Below are 12,341 nucleotides of genomic sequence, written 5' to 3'. Positions count from 1 at the left end.
GTGTGGAAAAGAACTGTCCAGATTTTCTGCAGATTGACAGCTGTATATGCTGCAGCAGTAAGGAGTGACATTGATGATTTCATGTTCCCTGGTGGAAGTGCATTGCTTCAGTATGTCGATCTACTAGTAGCCTCCCCTTCTGAGGAAGCCTGCAAAACAGACACAATTTCCCTCCTGAGATGTTTGGCCGGACAAGGTCAAAGAGCATCTCTTGCCAAGCTGCAGCTTTGTCGGCCAAGAGTTACCTCTTTGGGGAACATTTTGAGAAATGTCTATCTGGTGAGAGGAGACGCTGTCTCCTCTCACCAGATAGAGTAAAATTGCTGTGCAAAGCACCACGTCCTCATAGGAATGCACTCTTTCCTAGGCATGACTACTTATTGCCATCAGCATTATGCAGTTTTTTTTCCGTTAGTTTTTTTTTTTTCCTTAGGGAGTTTTTCCTTGTCCGATTCGAGGGTCTAAAGACAGAGGATGTTGTATGCTGTATGCAGATTGTTAAGGCCCTTGAGGCAAATTTTTGATAGTGGGCTCTATACTTTAAATTAAATCTGACTTGACTTGACTTGACTCGACTATGGGCTCAACATGTAAAGTTTTTGTACTTTATGCTGTTTTGTACACATCGATCAGCCACATTAAAATCAATTACCAATTTTAATGATCTGGGTGAAAAGTGTATATACCATTCAGTCAAAAATGACTTTTTATCCAGTTTTTAGTGTTATTTTTATGATACACTTTTTAAATTTTGGTTGTTTGGTTGTCTTTTAAATGGATAAAAAATTTTAATCATCAGATCTTAAGTTTGTTTTAAGAACTGCTATTTATAAACGTGATGGCATGTTATGTGTGAGTCCTGCCATCTTACCTTCTGAAAATTGAGGGCAACATCTGTTGTCTGGTGGCTGCCCCTGTTCAAGCTGAAGATCACTGGATCCTCCTGGGAAAATGTTATTTGTGAAAAAGAAATTGAATTCTGACTTTTTTCTCAATATACTCAGAATTTAAGAGATTAAAGTCAGAATTCTAAAAAAAATTTTTTTTCCTAAATTATTCACGTGACCCTAATCCTCATCCATAAATTTAAAGTTGAGACTGATCTGTGTATTCTGATCTGCTATTCGGTGAAGAGGGTACTGAGGTGTATGGTCACATATGTAGAACTGAATTTATGTGTTTAAATAGAAGCCCTAGGTCAAAGGTCCTCAGAGGGTGCCTTGCAGTTTGAATAGGAGGAAATACTTTGGACGTGAAGCCATATGTTAGTGACGTTTTTCAGGAAAATAACTGCCTTGTTTAAGACTCGGTGTTCAAGGCTGATTTTCAGAGTTGTTCATTGGCTTCACACCCTCTCACAAGCAGATCTGTGGATGCTTGATTTGACGCTGTACTTCTTTGTAATAAACCTTTATATGCAATCAAATGGTGTCAGTGGAGTCTCCTTCATCCTCTTCACATCATCAGCACCATCTAATAAACTACAGTACAAAGTGACCTTCTGTCCAGTTCTAACAGTTTTGTTCCTAGGGCTTCGATTTAAATAATTCAGTAATCCTCCCATTGAATCAGATGAACTAGCTGCACCTGATTGCGAAACATTGGTTGATAAAGTTATGTCACCGGGGCCTGATTTGTTGCAAACTCTGACTCAAATTCAGATTTGACTTTCTTTTGTGATGGTTCAGCAACAAGACCCTCACATACACAATATCTTTCAGTTTATCCTGTCACCACTGAAACAGGTGCTGGAACTTTGGTTCAGTAAGCTGAGTTGTATGCACATGACATGTGACAAGTGCCTGCATGCGTCAGCAGTGGACACTGCTGCTAAACAAGTTGCACTTTACCCGTCCTCTATGACATTATAGTGTTAACCTTTGCAGCCTTGTGTTCTTTGGCCGATTGTCTCAATAATATCACAGGTGCTCAATTCTGCGGTCCAATAATGAGAAAACTTTGTGCAAAATAAAGGTTGTACTCAATCAGAGTCTGGTTTGTGACTCGACCCTGATGGTAGGCCAGTTTGGCCAATGAGTTCTGAAATTTTTAAAGGCCGTTGGCATAAATCACAACTGTTGTTGTGTATATTCATTAGCGTCCTGCTTCCCTTCAAATTGTTTCCTCTTGCTGTGTCAAAATTTGTTGTTGTATCAGAAAGGTTACACATATTGTGAATACAGTAAACGCTACCCCACTTGCAGGTAGCATAGCAGCATATCTCATAAATTTTTCCTAGTCACATTGGAGACTACATAACACACTAGATTTCTAGTTGAACAATGAGGGGTCTGTTACTGATAAATCTGAAGAAATCCCTAAATATAGTTATAAATATTATACCAATTTATTCCAATCACAGTAATGCTACAGTGTGATTACTGGAGATACTGATTACTGATAATACTGATAATTTCTTTCGGTCGACTGCTCTGTTAAGCCAGTGTAAAAAAGTGAAGTATTTAAAAGAAAAGTTGTAGTATATGAAAGAAAAGGAGTTGTATATGAGCATGTACAGTAGCGTCATGTAATTATGATTTAGGACCTCACTACTTTTTACATAGATTAACTACATCCTTACCAGCGTACAAAGTATAGCAAAAGCATGATCACAAAAGTCAGCCAAACCGAAAGATCACATTTTATGCGGGAATACCACAATTTAAATAAAAATCTTACTTGAGGCCCTTCACTTTGGCGAGCCCTGTTGGAAGAGTGATCTTCTAGGCTCCCGCTCCCAATCATCCATCAATCTGTAAAATCACGAAAATGATGTAATTTCTGCTCTAGCATGCTGACGGGAGCCTGCTGTGCGATACGCATAGGCCTACTATGTGTAGCTGTTATTGCAAAACATTCAGGAAACTGGTGTACTGTAAATATCAGCTGAACTACATATAATAAAGCGCTGGAGGATGGGAGTGAATGAACCCGATTAAAGGGAGAGTAACTGCCCATAAGGGATGCTCTAAGAGTGAAAAAAAGTGAATGTGCCTGCAAGGTGGCAGTGATAATTTCATTGGTCAACACCATACTTGGCATTGGGTTGGTTGAGGAATTTTGACAGGGTTATTGCAAAAAAATCTGAGAGGAAGAGCAGAAATCTGAGTGCAGCTTTTTCATGAGGGCATAGACTCAACTTCAATGCAAGATTAAGGACTTAAGCAGGATCACATGACATCTGCACAAGCAACAGTATATTTGAGTGCAGATGTTTTGAGCAGGGGCAGAGAAAATCTGCACATGATCAGGAACTATTTTTGTGTGAGGGCAGGGTTTTGAGGGAAAGTATTAAAAAGCCTGAACGTGAAATCAAGAAATCATGCTCACAAATTGACAGACCATGGTAAGACCATAAAGCCTTGTCAGGCCTAATTACATTCAGTGTTGGACCTTACTATCCCTCTTGTTGCTGCAGCCAGGTTCAACATCTGGTGGAAGGCCTGAAACCAGAGGTTGGAGGCTGTTATATTGGCACATTAATGCCCATGGTTTTGGAATGACAAATTCGACAGTTATGTATAGGTGTACTGTTCCGGTGTCCACATACAGTATTTCGTATGTGGCTGATCTTTATGGCTTTACTAAGTATAGTATCAGCTCAAGCGCTGACAGTGTTTTTCAGAGAGTTCAGTGTTTGATGCATCTCTGCTGGTCTCCCGAAATGTTACTCCAGGCTAGTGCTTACACATAGAAGTCTTGGAAAGCTTAAGAAAACATGCTGACAAACTTGTTTAAGTTGTCCAAACAACTTCAGAACATGAGGTTGATGAGAACTTCTCTCTTCTCTCTTCCCCTCTCCCCATTCTTTCTCCTCTCTCCCCCATTTCTCTCCTCTCAACCCCGTGTGGTTCTGTCAGAGGTTTCTTCCTGTTAAGAGGGACTTTTTCCTCTCCACTATCGCCAAGTGCTTGCTCATGGTGTGAACTGTTGGGTTTTTCTCACTATAATATTGTAAGGTTTTGACCTTACTCGGCAAAGTGCCTTGAGATAATGTATGTTACAATTTGACGCTATACAAATAAAATCAAATTGAATTGAACTGAACTTTATGAGTTGAAAGAAGTTGGCATCAGACATTTGTTCTTTCTTTTCTCCAAGTCTTTCTAGCTCATGGGTGTTTATTAAAATTCATTTTTGTAAAGCCTCTGACATAACATCAACATTACTAGTATGTTCTCTTGTTCTGATGGCATACATTTGTTCTCAGTATGGGAATTCCCTGAAATGACTGCTGCCTTTGTTTGTGCTGAAAGTTCAGCAGCACCCAAACCAAAATAAAGATTTGAGAGGTATGTACATGAAGACAAAAACAACTTTTCTTTTGGTTAACCTCTTGCACTTGTGCAGGGAACTGATACCAACAGCTACAAAAAGTTGTCAAGTCTATTCCCTGTTATTGATAACATGCTGAAGATAATAGGTGATATTAAAAACCCCACAACTCCTAATGAGCCATTTGCACACAACATGAGGCAACTCAGCTCCTACATGTTGAAATTCCTATAAGCGGCCATTTGATGTCAGTGTTGTCTGAGGATTTTTTTTAAAAAGGCACCAGTGGCTGAATTTGCTTTTTCATCTACATGGTTCCCATTTATGTGTCAAGTGTTCAGTATTTACATTTTGTAACTGTCTTTTTGTGAGACTTGCTTTCTAGCCGGTCTCTGTTTCAAGAAGACTTGCCCACTGGATCCCACATTAATTTTCAGACTCACTGATTACTGAATCTTTTACCCTGTGGCTGTGCATAATGTGCACATCAAAAAAATGGCAGCCTCTTGAAACAAATTTAATGCGATCACTTAGGTCCATTACCTTTACATACTGTGACATTTCAGAAGTGGTAAAATCTGTGTAGGGGGTGCAGCCTTCATGACAATCTGTCAAGAAACTGAAGTCTGTAGGCTGGCTCCCTGCATTTAAAACTAAAGTCAACTCTTCACTGTGATTTGGTTTAAGATTTGTTTTATTTTTAGGTATTCACATTGGCTGTGCCTTTGTTGCCATCTGATTTTATGAAATCCAGCACATTTAAATTCTGATTCACAGCCTATCTCGTCAAAGCTTTCATAAGGTAAGTGACTTAAGTGTTATACACAGAGCCAACTGGAACTGAGCAGCCTGGATTTTTGTCATTTGTTTTGTTGCTTATCAGTTTTCACAGATATATTACCTTTGTATGACACAGTCAGTGATGGGACTTAACATACAGGAAATGCTGATGCAACACGTTTGTGCTGTAAAACGAATCAATCTATATAACAACTGAAGTTGTTTAAAATAATTTAAATCTACTAATAGCGTGAGATCACTTCACTTGTATCTGGCGCATTGCTTGTTTCAAGAGTTTTGCAGAAACAAGTATCACTTACCTGAAACAAGGCAGGATGAGAAAAATCTCCTCAAATGAATTAAGGAAATTACATTTGACTCTGTGTTTTGTAACAAGTTCATTTATAATGGAAAAATGCAAAAAAATTTCAACCCACTGGCAGATTTCTTATCACAATATTAGATTTTAGGATTTAATAGAAGTTGACATGTTAAGCAAAGATGTTTTTGTTTTTTGTTTTTTTTGGCAATATGGACCATGAAAGTGAAAAATGTTTTTATTAAAGCAATGACACCTGAATATCATGTAGGTGGTATTATCCCTTCCATGCTGGCATTACAGCACTAAACTAGTACATAGCTAGCAAGTTTTAGGTTGAGGGTAAAATGTTAAAATGAGAGTAAAAAGCTGGAAAAAGCCACTGTCCACTACCTGCTCAGCAGCAAACAGCAGACAGAAACAGGTAGAGACCAGCTGCTGAACACAGTGGAGCATTTAGAAGCTAAAGATCCAAATATTTTTGAATAGTTGAGTGAATAGTGGACTTGCCAGATGGACACCAACATCACTCCAAATGAATGATCATATTACTCTGTAACTGCTGGATGTGGAAATAAGCAACTGTTTGCTGACATGTTCATCATATCAGGATATAAGGTTTATGATATGCTAATGTTGTGTTCACTACTTGCTTTTAAATAACGGCACACCTGACCTGCACAAGCGGTTGCCAGGTCATTTCTGTTCTGAAGCGAAACTTTTAGAGAGGTGTTGATTTTACAGACATTTTGGAGAAAAGTGTCCAGCAGTACAGTCCTGATAAATGAGGGGGCCATTTTGTGACTAACAATGCTATGTGGGAATGTGTCACTTTGCCTGTAAGGTGAGTCCCATATACAGTACAAGGACTAAACTCTTGAAATAGTCTAACACATAATAAGAGAGAAGTCCTGTAGCGGGGAATTATAGATTAGCTCCTCTGCTATCCTCTGGTGACTAGGGAGGGCTGCTGCTCTGTGGGAAGGAGCAGGTCTGCTGGACACTGATCTGTTGTTCCCCTGGGTGGACGTAAGGGAATTGAATAGCCCCTGTGGAGTGCTATTCTCTCACTTCAAAGTGATGTGTTTTTCACATGATGAGATACACTGAGAGCCCCCTCTCCTGCTAGTGCAAAGTCTGAGAAAGTAGCCTCTATGGTATAAGGTCTGACGATGCGCTGAATGCCTCAGCCAAAGAGAAACCATAAGGCCTCAGTGCAAGACACACAGATTGCTAGCAAGGACAGTCACTTACCAAATTGCTATTTTTGACTTGCAGTCTGAAAAACACTCAAACATAGATGTCGCACCTTAAACGCATATCATTGAAAGTAACTGAACTAGATTTTAATGCTGTTTTTATCATTGCATTATTTTACCCTCGTAATTTTTTACTTTGCCTGCATTACAGCTGTACCTCAGTGCAGAGTGCAGATTATATTATTCTCTTGAAGTATGGGCATTTGCCATAATGACTTGTCAGATGAAATGAACACTTGAAAGTTATCATCATGGGACTATTTTCCTTTGCAGATACAGAAAAGTAGTTTTGGGCACATCTATATATTTAGGTCAAGTTGATGATAGCAAAAGTTTGACCTTATAGGTTTTTTATCAGGCAACAAATGACAAAGGGCAAGGTGTATGAAGGCACAAGATTGATTATATCATGCTGATGCAACCCTATCACCAGAAAAAAATGTCGATATTGGACTATTCTGCAAAACCCGCTTAACAACTTTTACTTTCTACACTATCTGCATATGGCATGTTTAGGTTGGGGAAAGATGATAGTGTTATGGCTGTATGTGTTCCTGGTGCTCTGTTTGTCCCTTTTCTGCTCCTGTCTTCACTCTGTTGCTCCACCCAGGTGCTACCTGATCAGTCATCAATGAGCCTGGCCTGGGTATACAGTGCTTAAAAGATCTTGTGTCAACATCAGAAGTAAGAGGCTTCTAGTATGGGGACTTCTGGTCTTGCTGCCTTTCAGCCTGGGATTTTATTTTGTGTTGCTGTTGTGTTTTGACTTTGTTTCTTTTGTATTCTTGATTTTGGTTCCTAGTTGTTTTGTATATAATAAATTCCATGGAAATTCCATGCATAACAATAGTTACAATAAAACATTCAAGATACAGTTGTCACAACCAGGCTCAAAGGAAGGACAAAGAGGAGAGGACCACACATGGCGTTTTAACTCTTAATTAAAAAATATGGTAATATTTTATATATTTGGTAAAATATTGTAACTTCTGTGAATTCAAGCCAAATACAACCACTGCCCTCCATAAAGCAGCAGGACACTAAATTTTTGGAGTCACCTTTCAAGCAGAGGTGAAGCAGAAGATTCCTTTACAATAACTGTTTGTATTTGAAAGCAATAATATACTTACATAGGCAAACAGAAGACGAAAATGAAGAACAGCAGTGGATTAACCCGAATCAGAGAAATATTAAAAGCTTTGCTCTTTGAGTGAGATACTGGGATTGGTGCAGCATGTATTTTATGTACAATAATGAAAAGTAGAGTGTCTGACCTATGTGTGACAAAGGGTTTGTGAGACACACAAATGAACTAAACAGGCAGAGTATATGATACATTTTCACACCTCAAATGAAAGTACAAGCATATATATGCAGTAGTAGATAGATGGCAGGTTTAGTCATAGCCAAAGGGATGTCTAGATGAAGTGAGTTGTTGTGAATCCATTTGCAGAGCCACAGTTCAGGGCTCCTATTTTCCCTCTCTTTAAATCAACAGGCCTGCCTCAGAAGGGCTCTAATTCTTGCTTGGCTCTCTTGAATCTTTCCTGACTTGATGTTGAATCTTAATGTAACCCAGGTTTCTTTCATCTTATGCATGCTGAAGTAAATCCAACTCAAGTTACTGAATGTTAAACTCCAGGAGAGACTGAACAAAGGCTGATAATGGATGATTTATAAAACCCCTGCATGTGGGTGAGGAAGTGGTAAATGGACTTTTCTTTGTGCTGGATCAGGTTGCACTATTTTTGAGTTTAATAACAGGCCACTGATTCTCCTCATAACACTCCAGTCACGATGAGTGGCCTCTTTAATGTTCATTTATTATTAAACCACCTGGTGCCACTTTGTGGTATGAGGACATTTTACTTGCCATATTATTTTTTCTCAATAAAACAAAACAACCCAGAAAAAGAGAAGAAAGGTTCAACCAAAATAAGAAAATGGCTCTCACAGAAAAAAAACTGCACAAGCATACAGTAAATTACACATGGAATAACTCTTATGACACTGATTTACACCTCCTCTTTCTTCTCTCTGTCCATGCTAACTCTCTCACTCACAAAGTCTTTAGTCAGAGGAAGCGATCTTTTTTTTGGCTGTACTCAACCCTGTTTCCTAAGAATAACATTATATACAACTAAAATGCAACAGCAAATGCGTTTTGTAGGAAATGTAATCACTGTCTGGATTATACTAAGCCATTTTTTTGTTTTTTTGTTTGTTTTAAATTCATGATGAATAAATGAAGTTGTATGTTTACCAACAGCAGCGGAGTCACCGGGAGGTTGTTGGGGTTGTTGGGGTGGATGGAGGAAATACAAAGCACATGACAGTCACACCGTGACCAGGGTTCACCTTCACAGTCCTTTCTGTGGTCTAGGCAACAAGTACTTTGGTTAAGGTTAGGTTAAGGTTGTGGTTTTGGTTATAGGCAACTAAAAACATTATGACTTAACACTGGAATTTTCTAAGTATGAATTTAGAGATTATAAAAATGCCATTAACAAGAACCAGGGGGCCTGTGACATTATCACTGTGGCCAGATTGGTATGTACTTTTATCACTGTTTTATTATTATTTGGATAAGAAGTGTTATATCCCGCTCTGCTTCCTAGGTCATGTTTTCTTTGTTCCATTCAATTGTGCGAATTTCCTGTTTCATTTTTTTTTTACTTACCTTTTTATGTTTCGTTTCAGATCCCCACTTCCTCCCCTCATGTGTTTCCCATCACTATGATTGTCTGCCATGCCCCTGATTTGTTGCACCTTTGTCTCATTGTTTCCCCTCCTCTAGTGTATTTAGTCTCTGTGCTCCCTTCCCACTGTGAAAGTTTGTCTTTGTTCTCTGTGACAAGCATTCCAGCCTTTTCCTAGTGTTAGTGTTCTCCGAGTGACTTCTTGTTTTCTGAACTCGCCTTACCCTAGCCCTCTGGATTTGTCTGCCTTATTCTGATTGCCTGCCATTGTACTAAACCATTCTTCTAAGTAAAGACCTTCAGTTATTTTCGGGACCCTGTCTCTGAGTTGATGCACTTAGCTGACTCTGTTTTTCTGCAAGCTGCCATACACTCAAGGAAGACAGCTGAATCAACATGAAGAGCAACTCTCCTCCATCTGGCAGGGGATAAGAGAGCTCAATGTTTGAAACGAGGGCTTCCACCCCCCCATCAGCAGCCAAGTGAGGCACATCAATGATCAGCTGAGCCCCTGTCTCGCCTCCTGCTCCCTCTCCTGTGGTTGATTCAGCTCCAGTTCCTGCTCTGGTGGTTCAGCCCTCATCAGTTCCTCATCTGATCAGACCGGAGCAGTTTTCTGGAGATGCCAACAACTGCCGGTCTTTTCTGGAGCTGTGTGGGCTGCATTTTGAGATGCAGGTCACTGCCTTTCCCACCGATCAAGCAAAGGTTGCCTACGTAATCACTCACCTCACTGGCTGAGCAGAGCCCCTGGGCGATGGCAGAGTGGGCTTGCAACTCTTCCATCTGCCAGTCCTTGGACCTTTTCACCTTTTGAAAGATCTTTGATCACACAATCCCTGGTGCAGAAGGCCAATGTGGATCTATGCCAAGGCAGACGACAAGTTGTTGACTACGTTATTGAGTTCCACACACTGGCAGCTGACAGCGGCTGGAACAACCCATCTCTGTTGGATGCATTCCATCATGTCATAAAAATTGACAGTCGCTTGAGAGAACTAGAAAAGGAGAGGTCACAAAAGTGTTTGACTCCCCCAGTCCAGAGGGGGAATCCTTCCAGCAGCAGACTTCCTCCTTGTCGCTCCCTGCCTCATCATTCACGCTGATTAACCACTCTAGTGCCCCCTGCCATCCTGGAGGAGCCCATGCAGCCTGGACGATTCAGAGAAACGCCAGAGCAGCAATAGCACTGTCTTCAGTAGGGTTGGTGTAACTACTGCGCTGACTGGGCTTGCCAGTGAAGAGGAGAGTGCAGGTGAGCTGTATTAATTCCTCTACTTCTCCTTCTCGAAACTTAAATCATTTTGTGTTATTAAGCTCATCTCATTCCTTGCGTCACAAGGTTTTAGTGGACTCTGGTGCTGACAAGTTTTATGGACTGGGTTTAGCTAAGAAACTGAAATTAACTGTGCTTCCTCTGCTGAAACCCCTAGAAGTCAATGCGCTGGATGGACGTCTGTGGTGCAGAAGCACTCACCGCACTCAACCTGTTAAAATCATCATGGCCAAGGGAACACACACTGTAACTCAGCTTACACCTCTTCAGTCCTCCCTTGCATTCACTTATCCTGGGACTTCCCTGACTCTCTCAACATATCCCAAAGATCAACTGGGCCCCTGGAGAGGTAACAGGCTGGGTAAAGGGCTGTTCCCTGACTTGTCTTTCCTCTGAGTGTTCCCAGGAGTCACTCTCTTTCTCAGTTCCACCACCTCCAATGACCTCTGAGCCTCCAGTGTCCCATTCTTCCCCTGAATCTGCTGATCCGGATAATCCAGACCTTTCCAAGGTTTCTTGTCTGCTACCATGACTTAAGGGAAGTGTTCAGTAAGTCCCATGCCACCTTTTTAGTTCCCCACCAGGACTTTGACTGTGCTATCGACCTGTTACCTGGTACTTCTCCTAGAGGGCGCCTGTACTCACTGTCTGCTCCTTAAAGAGAGGCCATGGACAAATATATCTGCCTCTCTGGAGGTTGGAATAATCCATCCAGCCTCTTCTCCTGCTATATCAGGCTTTTTTTTTGTGGATAAGAAGGATAAATCTCTCTGTCCATGCATTGAATATGACTGACATCAATATCAAAACCGGATACCCCTCCCTCTCATTTCTTCCACATTTGAACTGTAACTGACTTAAGAAATGCTTACCATTTTGTCAGGATAAGGAAGGGTTATGAATGGAAAAACTGCCTTTAACACTCACAGTGGCCATTATGAGCACCTTGTAATGCTGTTTGGGATCACCAATGCTAGAGTTGTGTTTCAGGCCTTAGACAACAAAGTACTCTGGGACATACTAGACAAATGTCTTCATGTACCTGGATGACATTCTCATATTTTCCCCGGATTAACAGACTCACATTCAGCATGTAAGGGAAGCTCTGCAGCGCCCTCTAGATCATCAGCTCTTCGTCAAAGCAAAAAAATTTGAGTTTCATATCTTTTTCAGTATCATTCCTGGGATTCCTAGTCCCCCAGAACAGCATTCACATGGATCCTGAGAAGGTTAGTTCTCTAGCAGCTTGACCTTCTACCTCCAATAGTAAGCAGTTGCAACTGAACTAACGGTAGGGACATGCACAGCAAGCTAACCAAAGAAAGCACAAGAGAACAGACAATGTTGTACTGAGTTGTCATAAAACAACCCAGCCCAACCCCAACAAGTAAACTAATATATAAAAAACATTATTTGTAGGACTTCCGGTTTGGCGAATGGCAGAGTAGGCAGCATGTTGGAAGATCGCTGTCGGGATTCGACATTTATTTGACATTTGTTGAATTATAGACCCGTCTAAGACTTGGAGTATTTGGACAGTGGAACAATTTTTCATAATTTTGCCTCTGTAAATTTTTATTTATTTTTTATACATAGTCCCTCATTTTCAGATGCTCAAAAGTAATTGGAAATTGATAATTTATCAGCTTTTTGTCCAGGTGTGGCCTGTTCCCTCATTATTTCATGACAAATTAAGCAGATAAAATGTCTGGAGTTGATTCCAAGTGTTGAAT

The 12,341-nt window shown here is 40.5% G+C and overlaps 1 long non-coding RNA gene across 1 annotated transcript; it reads right to left on the bottom strand.

Annotated features, from left to right (window-relative positions):
• Nucleotides 1-871: 871 nt before the first annotated feature.
• On the bottom strand, nucleotides 872-9,463 carry LOC120795918. The gene is made up of 4 exons (XR_005708294.1): nucleotides 9,314-9,463; nucleotides 8,897-9,012; nucleotides 2,680-2,753; nucleotides 872-943 (listed from the first exon to the last, which is right to left on the bottom strand). It is a non-coding gene; the product is annotated as an uncharacterized LOC120795918 (long non-coding RNA).
• Between the last annotated feature and the right edge of the window lie 2,878 nt (nucleotides 9,464-12,341).

This window comes from Xiphias gladius, chromosome 10 (genome assembly GCF_016859285.1).
Source record: "Xiphias gladius isolate SHS-SW01 ecotype Sanya breed wild chromosome 10, ASM1685928v1, whole genome shotgun sequence".
Lineage (NCBI taxonomy): Eukaryota > Metazoa > Chordata > Actinopteri > Istiophoriformes > Xiphiidae > Xiphias > Xiphias gladius.
This window is presented reverse-complemented; position numbering and strand designations above follow the sequence as displayed.